Source organism: Helianthus annuus, chromosome 17 (genome assembly GCF_002127325.2).
Source record: "Helianthus annuus cultivar XRQ/B chromosome 17, HanXRQr2.0-SUNRISE, whole genome shotgun sequence".
Taxonomy (NCBI): domain Eukaryota; kingdom Viridiplantae; phylum Streptophyta; class Magnoliopsida; order Asterales; family Asteraceae; genus Helianthus; species Helianthus annuus.
Genome location: NC_035449.2, coordinates 152071300 through 152085293, shown reverse-complemented (window position 1 = coordinate 152085293; position 13994 = coordinate 152071300). Strand labels below are relative to the sequence as shown.

General features: G+C 36.1%; 1 long non-coding RNA gene across 1 annotated transcript; it reads left to right on the top strand.

Moving 5' to 3' along the window:
• Positions 1–8713: 8713 nt before the first annotated feature.
• LOC110923535 lies at positions 8714–11769 on the top strand. Its single transcript, XR_002584141.2, has 2 exons — positions 8714–9122; positions 10571–11769. It is a non-coding gene; the product is annotated as an uncharacterized LOC110923535 (long non-coding RNA).
• Positions 11770–13994: the final 2225 nt, after the last annotated feature.

Below are 13994 nucleotides of genomic sequence, written 5' to 3'. Positions count from 1 at the left end.
CAATCCCATTCCCTACCCCGGGAATCCCATGCCTTGGTAAGAGTGTGAACTCACCTTGGTTTGCTCGGTATGCTAAAGTATGTGCTCACAGTTAATCAATCAAGTCCTAAAGTACGCACGTATACGAAATCAGTTTGTATTCACGAAGTTCGCATATAAGTACAATCACAGTGGGCAATGCATCAAAAATCACCGAGTAGCACATTGCACGTATTCATAATCATACAAGTCGTGCACAACATTTAACGGCAGTTAACTAACCAGGTTAACTCTTAACAAAAATAAACTAAGTTACTGTGCAAATTACCCATTCGGCGAAACACCCTCTGTTTCGCCGTGAATTCCCTTCGACGAAACACTTCTGTTTCGCCAAGTTCGTTTCGTCAGGATTGGTTTCGGCGAAACACATTCGTTTCGCCATATGTGTTTCGTCGTCCGGTGATTCGTCAAAACAGATGTCAGTTACGTCATCAACATATCAGTTACAAACATTAACACAGAAACCCTAATTGCCGTCATCATCAAGTAGCAATCATACGGAAATCATTAGCACAGAAATCATTATCTAATCATCATGAAATCATAATCATACTAACGTCTATCATGATCCCTAGTTTATGAGTACCACAAGCCGATTACCATACCACATCACATCAACGAATTTTATTAACATGCTATCATGCATTCAGATTACACTAGTAACATTTAAACACGACCGTTCCCGGACATCATACAATCTAGTTCATCATTCAATACAATCCACATTTCAATACATAGAACTTGTAACCGATTAAACCATACATTACGAACCAGAATCATCATGCACCTATACTCATATTCGTTCCAGAAATCAAGCATAAACACAACATGTATAAAGAAATCAAAGAATAAAGAAACCGATTTAACGAACACGCACTAACCGAGATATCCGGGACGATAGTTTGATCGCTAGAGAGGGCTTGGGAGAACACAGAGCTGCCGACACACTAAGGGGTTTCTAGGGTTTTGACTTTTGCCAAAAGGTGTGAAATAAGAAGTCGTTTCACATTAAATATCCGTCATTACGTATTGGGCCCGAACTGGGCTTTGGCGAAACTGGGCTCGGCGAATCACCCGTTTCGTCGGACATGCTTATGACGAAACAACTCTGTTTCGTCAGCATGAGGTATGGCGAAACACACTTCTGTTTCGTCGTATGGATTATGGCGAAACACACTTGTGTTTCGTCGAGTTGTTCAAGTCTTAAAATAGTTTACAAGTTCACAAACCAAAACACTTTATATAAATCACATAGTATATCAAACAATCATCTGAATTATAATCCAGTTATAATCCAGTGTGCAGTTATAAAGCAAACAAGTCAAGCAAGTAAACAACTGAACAATCAACGTGCAATAATGCGAAAGTGGAAATCTCGGAAACTCGAGTTGTCACATTACACTTCTGGCCAAAGCTGATTTGTCTTCGTTTAAGTAGAACTTTAAATAGTCTATTATTTTGATGTTAGTAATAGACATATCATAACCTCTTCACATAATGATCCTTATATTAATGATCCTTATTTAATTTTTATGATCATTTCGTCTGCCTTATTCTTAGTACCCATAATTTTACTCACTATAATTTTCTTCTATAAATATCCACTCTAATTCCTAAATCTAATATGTTTTGCTTAAAGTTTCTATAAGAATTAGCTCTTAAATTAAATCCTTGATTATCTCTTAAGAAACGATAATCCTATTGCTCTCTTCTGATAAAGCACTACAGAAGAAAAGTAGAGCATGATGATTAGGATAAATCGAACGTGATGTCTCTTATGATAATCAAGAATAAGTGCTGTCACTGAAAGGTTATTCCAGATTAAGTCTTTCCTAAGACTAATCTATAGTTGTGGAATAATCGCTAGAACTCCTAAGATGCATGCCTTCATTTAAAATTCTAAACTATAAAGTTAAGTGGTGTATGTGAATATATTATAATGTACAATACCATGACCCATAAAGTTAAGGGCTTACGCATGGAAATAAGTACATTTTTCCAGTACATTACATACTAAGATTTTCACTTGTACAATTTGATGCCTTATAAATCAACTATAACACTCAAAAGTACCAAAGTATAATGAGTGTGTTGATAAGCAACATATGTACAAAGAAATAAATGTTTGAAGCTGGAAAATAAGTTGTTACTCACCTTAGAATCACTTAAACTTTAGAAGAGGATTGTTCTAAGGTCCATAGACAAAATGCAAGTACAAAATCCCAACTCTAAGGTTCTTCAAGGGAAAATCTCATTGCATAATTATGCCATTAGACTAGGCATAAGCAACGAGACTATCTATTACTCTAAAGAACAGTTGGATAAGTTAATTAGGTAGTCATTTCCTAATGATATTTAAGTCTGATAATTTTAATATTCCAATTAACACATGATTAGTTGACTCTAGTTCCATACGTTTCTTTACCAGAATTCGACAAATAACTAACATGAGAGTTAGTGACAAAATTAATTGTTAAAACTATAAGAACCATAATGAGCAGTCTTTTAACAATGTTTTCGATACCTTATATATTCTGAAGATTAATCAGAATATAGTATCATAATTAAGCAATGTTATGAATATTATGAGGTTTGCATAGTCAACATAAAGTCACACTTATCTTAAACTCTCATCTTATTTGTTCTAAATATCTGGATTGAAAAATTATTAAGATAAAACTAGATGATACCTTACATTTTCACAACTTTTGTCATCATGTAAATGAGAATTTGACAAAAGGAAAATGAGACTTATAAATTTCATCCATTATAACCAAAATTCATGAGAAATCATGACATGGTTAATGAGGATGATTATTCAACTAATCTCATTCTAAGTGATTTTAAATTATGACGTTAAAGCCCTAAAATATGACTTGGCTTAAGGAATAAGCATGGGTCCATCATAAGTCATTCATTGACATTCGTGGAACTTATTCCAAAAGGAATATTCATACATAATTCATGTATCAGTTAAAGACTATCTACTTGTATCTAAACTTTGTCGCATATGGCCCACAGTCTTAAAAAGAAATCTATTCATACATATACTTAATAAGATTTCTATTAAATATGTCCCTAAAGTTTCTTATGATATCTGGACATTAAAGAAATCAAATAAAGTCTAACGTATATGTGATAGGTTCCCACGCCACGTAGCTCATTGAAACTTCTCTTGTAGCATTCTAGAGATATTAAAGATCAGTGGGAGCATTAAGTGTCTTAGTGATAACTTGCAATAGTTGCAAGAGGTGGGGGAGTGAAAATTTTACATTACCTCAATTTGCACCTCTTGTACAAGACACCGCTCCATCACGACACTGTTCTATCAAAACTTGTCTCCTTAAAATCTAATGCTACTCTTACAAAAGTTTCATTGTTGGTTAATTGTGGGCACACTTAGTTTTCTTACCTAAACTAACATAATCCTCAACAAGAGAAACTACAACGACTGACGTCATTAACTTGTTTCTCTATTAGAATTTGTTGGTCGTTAAATATTGACTCTAAGCATGCTGAGTTCCTAAAGTTTTCTAAGGTCAGTGGGAGCAGTCAAAAGTCCTTATTATGACTTGCAAGGAATACAAGAGGCGGGGGGACGAGTGTCATTAAATTTCACTCCGAATTTAACTCTGATTACACCTCTTGTACACCATACTGCACCAACTCTTACAAACTTATAATCCTAAAAATGATAGCAACCTAACCAAGAGCTAATCCATAAAACTGAAACTTCTAACAAACCCAATAATCAACTCAGGGGGTCATCTAGGTTTAAAAGCCTACTAACTTTGATGATTACATAATCTCCCTAACTGAAGTTGAAATGGATTTTGGAAAAGTTTACTGATCCTATCTCTTCAAATTAAGCCATTAGTGTCAATCAATCTTCTAAATGGAATAAAACAGTTTTCTAGTAAAACTGATTTTATGTGTTCGTATAACGTTTGGGATTTGATTGAATTACTTAAGAGTGTTCATAACTAAACCAAATCCCGATATAAGCGTTAAGACACGAAGAGGCATGATTGATTATCAAAGGTTATACTTAGGAAGAGATAAATTATCAAAGATATCTTTGAGAATCATCACTGTTCTAGTAGCTTATAATAGTTTAAAGTTACATTAGATGAACATTAAAAACAATTTTCCCTAACAAATGGCTGACATATTTACATGTTCATAAAACAACCTGAAAGTTCCAAACTGAAGGTTAAAGAACATTTTATTTATAAGCCAATAAAATCCATGTATGGGTTAATGCAAACATCATAATGTGATGAAATCTTAACGTAATTATTTTCATCAACAACCAAGTGGATTAATGTACCTACCTTAAAATGAGTGGGAGCAACTAAGATAAACTTGTCTAAATAGATGATATTCTTTTGACAGGTATATGTTACATAAGTCAAAGCATTGTTAACACAAACTTTGATATAATAGATCTCAGAGATATCTCTTATGTGATAGATATCATAACAAGCCGAGATAGACCCAATGGGACATTAGTTCCGTTCCTTAAGTTTAACATTAAATGGGTCCTTACATATGTAACAAACAATGTTGCTCTTCCTTTAGAGGATAATAGGGTATGTGAGATTATTTCGTTACGCTTCATTAATTGGAAGCCTTATGTAAGTTCAAGTCTATACTCGTTTAGATATTTCTCACATTGCAACACACTAGATTTGTCTAGATTAATGTGTAGCATCTAATGGAGTATTACAATATCTTTAAAAGAAACGAGAGGCTAAAATTTGAAGAAGAAGTGAGAACTCAAAAACCGGTTGATTACTTTAACTTTGTAATATTCAAAGATGACAAAATGTAATTTCGGGTATATCTTCATGTCAGCAGACAAAACCTATCTCATGGAGGAGTCATAATGCACTGATATTAACAACCTAAGTTATAACGACATAATATCGTCACTAAATGTTGTTGGAAATTTATCAGTGGACTCATAAGTTTATTAACTCCATATAATAAATGTTTTGAAGACTTAGTGTGATAAAGTCAGCTACCATGACTCCTTGAACAGTAACAGTTCAAGAGGTGCTGCATTAAATTTCGATACGCAATTAATTATTCGTTTATGAACGAATTGAGGAAACTAAGTTTTGTATCGAATACATTCATGATATGCTTAAGGACCCTATAACTGAAGGGCTATTACCCATAAGTCTTAATAAGAGAGCTCAAAGACGGGTATTAATTAATGGCCGTAAGCAAATTGCATATCGTACTATGAATGACTAAGTATTAGTTAATTTTCCTCATCAGTTTGATTTTGTATGTCTCTAAGAATATGTCAAGTCGACATAATGGCATATAGACAAATAAAGTTACGAATCAAACAAAGGGCTTATGCATATTTTGATTATGACGATTAGGTTTTAAATTAAGGCTATAGTATGACTAATGGGGGTCCTGAGTCGCATAATGATTCAACGGCTGTATTTCTCTGCTATAGTACTTGTTTAAGGCTAAAATGAGTGTTAACTCCTGATCAGGCTTATCTAATACTCATAGTAAATGATTACTCGGCTAAGTGGGAGAATGTAAGATTAAATATATTTTATTTTATATTTAATCTAGTAGCCATTATAATCATTTACATTATATGGATCAAAATATATAACAACCTATTAAATAATTAGTTGGTAATTGTTGATGGGCCTAATTACCCTTATTAACTAATTAGGGTTTCCTCCTGGGTGCATATATAAGGAGACTAATGTAGAGGTTAAAAGGTTAGACAATTTTACACAACCTTATTAGTTCATAACATCAATCGACCTCTCTCTCCCAACCGAACACCATATTCGGTTTTCTTCATCACCATCATTAGATTGCACCCTAAGGAGGAACCAGACCAAAAGCTGACAATCATGTCAAACCTGTTGCTGCGTCCCCATCTGGATTCTCTGCTGGCCTGTGCTGATGCAATCAAAGGTATGTTTTCATGTTTTCCATTATGTCTAAACAGAACTGATCAACATGTTTATATTCTAATATATTTAAGAAATGTTGTTTAGTTGGTAATATGGTTATTTTTTTTATCGAAAGAAATAGATTGTTAAGCTATAATCTTAGTTAGTAATATTCATTTAAAATATATATACCGAGGTAAGTAATATAGAATCTTTTCTTATTCGTTTAATTTATACTTTGCCCAATCGCAAGGGTGGTTCGTAGGGTCGGTCCTTCAATCCGGACTTCGCCAAGCGCCACCAAGAAAACCACTTGTTGCTGGCGCCAGTTGTCATTTTGTTGGAATTTGTTTTGATTTATCTTGTTCTTGGGTCCGCCTTGAATCATGTGGATATCGATTTGGCGTATCTTCTTGGTGGTCGGTCCCTCATCGTTACGTGTGCTCTTCCTTAATTCTTTGCGCACGTTTTGCACTAGATGTGTGAGCTTGCCGCTCTTTAAGGCCTTTTTCAATTTCAATGCAAAGACTGATGTAATCGTCTGTCTTATGACCCGATTCTTTGTGATAATCATAGTAAAGGTTTGCGTCTTGACCTTTTTTGTTGTGTGTAGGTTACACTGGTTTGAATTGATGGTTCTCCATGCTTAGAATTTCGTGGAGTCCGCTACTTCTCTCTGTTTTCTTGCTTGATGTTTTTCCTGTAACTAACTCTATTGATTGTTGAGTGTGCGTCGTCATTTGGGTTGTACTTATCGCCTTCATAACCACTGGGCTGGGATTGTCTCCAAGACGTGTTTCTACCCTTCTTGTCGTGTAGGTTGTGGTCTTGGTTATCGTTGTTGTTGTTATAATGATGACTTCTTCCAAGAGTCAGGTTCGGCTCGGTTTGCGCCCAGACCTTGGCCGCTGACATTACCTTATCCCATTCTTTTGGCATGTCCAAAACATTCCAGGGTTGTAACCCAAGATCATTTACCGGAGCTGAAGGACCGCTCGATATCGTTAGATGGATTGAGAAGATGGAGTCTGTGATAACGATCAATGGTTGTGCAACTGATCAGAGAGTCAAGTATGTTTCATGTTCACTTCTTGACGAAGCCTTTTCCTGGTGGAACACTCAAGTTCAAACTCTGGGTGAATATCTCGTTTACGGTCTATCTTGGAACGAACTAAAAAAGATTCTTCTTAAGGAATATTTCCCCATAGTGAGCTACAGAAGATTGAGAGATTTTTTTGGAATCTAACCACGGAAGGTGTGGATGTTAGAGCCTATACATTACATAATGCAGCCGGAGATTTCATGAACCAGGAGGCGAGAGTCTCCCCTTTGGAAGTAATGGGTGGAGGGGCCCATGTTTTGTTCCATTGGAGTAGTTTGTTAGTTGGCTCACGTAGCACTACCAGTAGCGTGTGTGATCCATCCTTCAGTGAAATTCCCTTCGTTGTACCCGTCAAAATGGGGGGGGGGGTCTGGACATGTGCGTTGTCCGCCCCCGGAGCACGCTAAGAGCTTGAACCGAAGTTCAGGAAAGACATACCCTAATCAACCATGTAGATGATCAGAGAGGAAAGAAAAGGATGATGAGTGGTGTAAAAAATCGGTGGGCGCCTATGAAGAAACACCAAGTCTAAATCCTAGAGATTTATCCTTGTGGGGATGGTCTTGTCAAATAATGGCGAATCCTTCCTTTCCTCGATGACAAACTGAATGCAAACTGCAAAATAAAACAAAACAAAACACGTTGAGACTCGTTACAATGAGTGGTTGGGGGTTCTCCTTGTAACCACCATCCGACATAAGAATAAGTATCGTTTAAGAAGAGTAAACGAGTGTGTGTTAAGAGTGAGAGGCTGAAAGTGCCGATCTATAAACCTGTGGTTGAAGGGTGGTATTTATAGTCGAAGAGTGTAGAGATGGGCTGATGGGCCTTGTGCCGGACATCGCCAACAAGGAATATCTTGTTTGTCTCCTCTGACATGACCGTTAGTATTTGCAGAGGATAAAGACGTTGGTGCACAGTGACTGGAGCAACGTGGCTTGATGGTTGTCCTTGTTGTGAGTATGCTACCTGAGTGGAGATCATGGAGCAATGAACGGCACAACCTGATTGGTTCCACGTCATTGTTCTTTCGTACTTCTTGTAATGCCTCGCTTTTTGGAACTTTCCTTATTTAGAAAGTTTGTTTGTATTTCTATTTATGGAAACTTGTAATCTCTTTGTATTCGTCTTTCATTTCCAATCACTGTAATCCGAGACATGAATCATAATAAAACTCGATCTTTTTATACATTGTGTTATACTTAATTCACACATACTTGTTATACATTCATTATACGTGCAAACTTGATACATTTATACGCAAATACATATTTGTTATTCATGCAAATTTAGTGTATACATGCCTTTATTCATACATTGCACTTGTACACTTAAAACGCTTAAAACTAGCAAAACACGCGAAAACGACAAACTTAAATCTTCATGCAAAGGGATTAGCCCCTTTCATGTGAAGGACAACCCCTTTCGCGCGAAGGGCCCTTTAGCCCGAACATCCCAGTCGCTCCAAGCTCCTTCCCAGCCTATAAATACAACCCTTCACCCTCATTTCTCACCTTCCACACTCCAAATTTCTCTCCCAACTTACTGAAATCGAGCATTCCAGCTGAGCTACTTCAGAATCTTTCTAAGTGGGTTTTAAACTCACTAACATTACAAACTGTAACACCCCAAAATTTTGTAAGTCATAATATAAATTTTTATATTATGTTGACGCAATTAGAAAAGAAAATGGTAAATATAATTTTACCATATGAAAGTAAATAAGATACTAGTAAGTATATGTGGGTAAGTAAGATATTGTAACAATAACCAAGTTAACTAAGTTAGAGGATGGATGAAAATAGTCATGTTATGAGAATAAAGGGGTTAGTTATGTAAAAATGAAAGAAAGTTTGATTAAACAAGGAAAAAAATGCAGAATTTTCATAAGTCAGTATGTATGTGTCGTGGGTTTGAAAGGGGATTTAGGGTTCTCACCTAAATCCATCATCAACACAAGAATTCTGCATAAATTGGGGTGATTTGAGCTGGAAATCGAGTGCATGAGACATCATCTACACTTGTCTAGGTGTCCTTGAGATAAGGTAAGTCATGGATTCATGAAATTTTAATGAGAAAGGAAGTGGGTCTTGATTAATTCGTATGTATGTATGAAATTAGGATGGTAAGAGGCTATAATCATCATATGAGACTTGAATTATGCATGAAATTCGGATTAATTTGATGTTGCTATGTAAACCCACATGTAGGTAATAATGTCATGGAAATGTTGATGAATTATGTGTTATACTAGTTGTAGTTTGATATGTGAAGTTAATTGTTGAACGTTGATGTTATATAAATCTGATTTTGAAAGGAGATTAGGTGAAAATGATGAGTGTGATGATCTTGATAAGAATTTGGTATGATTGTGCACAAGTTACTTGTACACTATGCTTGGAAAGTAGTTCACACACCAAGTGTTTGATGAAATGCCTAGTATAGGTTAGTATGTGTTATCACTTGTATGGAATGTTAATTAACTAGTAATGAAGGTGATCATGTATTATAAGTATGAAAAGTGCTTAGTTATGATGTTGTGTACAAAATGGCATGCAACGTGTATTGAGTAACAAAGCTGATTAGAATTAAAATTTGTTGCGCAACAGTTTTGCAAAAATCATATAAAATCTTAGGAGGGACCTGTGAAGTCGAGCCTTATATGCTCAGAAAGCTATTTAAACATACTACGTTTTGCGTTTGAACATGTTTATTGAATTCGGATGTTAAACAGGCCAAATCAGTGCCCAAAGTCGGCAATACTGTTTTGACAGCAAGCTGTTTGGAAGCATTTCAGCTTCTGTGCTGATTTTGTAAAAATCATATAAAATCGTAGGAACGTCCGATGGTTACGATCTTTATATGCTTAGAAAGGCCTCTGAGTGTAGATCATTTCATATTTGAACATGAAGAACTGAATCGGATGATAAATGGGTTAAAATTTGTCGTGAACAGCTGCTGCGCAGAAAGTTGCTGCACATTTTTAGTATAAATATTCAGTAAAAATAGTTGTATTGTTATGCACACTTGTATGAATCATGAACTACTGATTTTAATAACTTATTAGTAAGTTATGTGATTGTTTTAAGTGTCTAAAACACTTACCAACTAGTTTATGCATATAATTGCACCAACGGGTCGAAACGGGTTGATAGAAAATAGTAGAATGGATGTGTAAAAACCAAGGTGTTAAGAAATGGTATGAAATGTTTAACGTATGAAGCAAGTTGTCTAACTTATAAAATGTTGTCATTCTAAGTATGGAATTTTGAAAGAATAATGAACATGATGTAAATACATAATTATGCATACTAGAAGCTCATGTATGACTTTTGTGATGATGGAATGATAAATTGTTAGATTGATTAGCATTGTAGTATTATGATACATGTTGAACTCGTTAAGCGATTGACACGTGAATAGAAGTGTGATTAGTGATGTGTATGATTATGTATACTAACTATTGAATGGATGTAATGGAATGAGATAATAGGAACGTGTCAAGGAGAGCTCAAGCATAGGAGGATAACGGGTCAAAATAAGGCAAGGTGACAAATACACTTATTGGAGTACTCAAGGTAAGTGATTTCCGGAATCACTTCTTATCTTATAAATAAAGTTTTGATATGTTAAACGTAGGAAATCATGTGAGAAATTATGAGAAGGAGTAAGTACTAAGGTATGTATTAATGAGGTAAGTCGTAAGAAGTTATTTGTGCTTGGAATTACATGATAGAAGTGAACGGGTCAATAATAAAGAAAGAAACATGGCGTAATGTGGTAGTTAGTTTGATCATGTGGTTATACGTTAGAAAGATTTAGGAGTTTGTATATGATTATTTTACATATTGGAAGCGTTTATGAAGTGCGAGTAATAATGGAATGGGTTAGCGAGTATGTGGAGGAATGAATTAAGTATGTGGGTATATATGTATAGAATTAATTTCATACCAATAGCCGAGACTTATAATAATCATGAATAGAAGTGAGTATGCACGTAGGTTTGTATGTACGTGACCTATTTATATGGAAGTTGTAATTTGGATACATTAGCAAATCATTTGGAATGATGTAAGTGGTATGTAAGAGCTTGTACGTTTGTATGTGTGTTCGTAATCATGTGTGGAAGTATGTGTCCATGAATATCTGTATGTATGTACATGTGCACGAAGTAGAATTTATTGTACACGAATGAATGGGACTTTTTTTTATATGTTTATATAGCTTCAATACTTTTGAGTGTAAAGTTTCTAAACGGGTGTCTTGAGTATGAAATGAGAATGCAGGTATACTATTAATGTCCTTATGAAGGTTTAAGGAATTGGAATGCAAGATCGTACACGGAATGAGGATTCGAAAAGATTAGCATGAGATGAAGAAATACGGAGTCGTTATTTATTTAGGTATGTTTAGTTTATGAACAACGCCACCAAATTTTAACGATGCGTATGTATGTGGTGATTACAGTTCGCACGGACTTAACATCATTATGAAGTAAATGAGGATTGAAGATCGGGTCAAAGAGCGAGGATTGTACGGGAAGGGTAGTCACATAACTGGTGATTTTCTATTACATTTGATGCGATAATCAAGAATGAACGTTGTAAATCTTTTGAAGAAAGTGTTTGTTATTTTTAAACGAACCTTCAAGTAAGTCATATGAGTAATTATGAAAGAAATTTTAAGTCTCTACTTTCCGCTGTGTCTATATGGTTAAATCGTGATATGGGTGTTTCACAAACTCTTCTACTTTTTCTATCTTTATTACATTTCTTCATATCTTGTCTGTGACAACTTGTATTTTAGACCTTCCTCGGTGTTTTAATATAACTTGTATAGACATTGTGTGATATTGTGATGTGGTAAATTCTAGTAGAATGATACGAGCTTGATTGTTACATGATTGTGTGTGTATATGTGTATACTTATGTAATAACCGATCGCACAAGGTGTGCTTAGTTGCACAATCTTTTGATCGCACAACCCACATGAGATGTGGGCTACCCGTGGCCCAAAAGGGGAACCCAAGAATGGGTTTCGGCCCATGTCCTTTATGCGCATACATAAGGGGTGTGTGTGTGGTTTTCTCATAATAATACCATAACACAAAAACACACCAAAACCCTAGCTCTCTCCTCTTCCTTCGATCTAGACGACATTCTCTCTCTCTCTCTCGAGCTTCTCCTCCATTCCATCTCGTGTTCGGTTAGTACATGAATACTCTTGTTTGATTTAACTCCTTCTTGTATTAGGTAATATGTTGCTAGGATGTGTTGTGAGATGTATCATTGTTTACGGTTTTGATTAGACAAGATTTGTATGATGATAGAGATTGGTTGTACATGTATAACAATTAGTTATTGGATTTAGTATAGAAATATAATGATGATCGATGAGTTAGGACTCATGTGTACTAGGCACCGAAGAACTCAACATGTTGATAATTGGTATTCTAGGGGAATGATTAGATGATCTATGTTGCTTGATGAATCGATGAATGATGATTAATGGGCGTTTTGCGAATCCGTGTACGATGATGATGATTGTGATTGATTAATGAATTTGATTGATTAATTTGATAATCAATATGTAACTGTTTCAATCGAATGTTTGGTGGGGGCCGAAATTAGTGGTTGTTAGGAGGGGGAAGTCATGGAAAGTTTGACTTAACGAATCCCACAATTGTTATTTTGATCGCACAAGTTCCCGTCGCACAAGGGGACTGCAATCGCACAAGTCCTATGGATCGCACAAGTAATGTGGATCGCACAAGTGATTGGGCCGGGAGTTATTTGGGCTGGGAACAAGGTTGGATCGCACAAGTAGTTGAACCGCAGCCCAGTGCGGATCGCACAAGGGGATAACAGTCGCACAAGCCAGTTGGGCTTTGCGCACTGTTGGGCCTGTTTGCTTCTGAATCGCACAAGGCATCCGGGTCGCACAAGATAAGTAGGCCCGAATGCCTGGGCCGAATGTGGCTTTGTTTTGATAACTTAGACTGTTAAGTGGAAATTGTATTGGACTTGCATGCTATGTGTCATCTGTTACGTGCTATGTGATATATCTGTTAAACACGTGTTCAATAGTAAACGAAACTGATTAGATTGATAACCATGATTAGGACGTGGTGGTTAGAACAATTGTGAACAAGTAAATTTCATTACCGAGCAATCTAAGGTGAGTTCACTGCTTTTTTTCCAAGCATGCGTCCCGGGGAGGGACTTCGGGTAACGTTCCAGGGAGGAATGCTGGGTTATTGGGATGTTTGTTAATACTCGCATATCCATCACTTAAGTCCCATCTACCGATTGTTGTCGGGGAGGCAACGGGGTATTAGTTAATAGCGCTATTTAGGTTTGGCAACCTCACACCGTACTGAGGAGGTCGGGAGTGAACTAATGATCCCAGTCTTGACCATTGCTTTGATAGAGGCAATGGGGTTTGGGCAAAACAACTTTAAGCCATCAGCGGTAAATGAGTTATTACAACATCAAATCATTCAATCATTTTATATTCATATCAGGTAACTAAAACGCGTTAACAAACTTTGAACTCACCAGCGTCGTCTGACACACTTGTCTGCATGCTTGCAGGTCGTTAGATTTCTGATTATGGACTTGCTATCTGGGAGCGTTGGAGTGGTCATGGATCGAGACTCTTGGATACGCGCTTTATTGCTTATGAACACATGTTTTGAAACATTTGAATTACTATTTACATTATGCTTCCGCTGGATACTTACTTTGGTTTAACTCATGACTTGAAATTATATTTTGAAACAAATGGAATGTTTTCATTAAATATTATGCGTAGTTCAATGTGATTAGTGGCTTGGATCCTGGTACGTCACACGTCCCGCGGTGTATTCGCATATGGTATTTTGGGGGTGTGACAGTTTGGTATCAGAGCCACTGGTT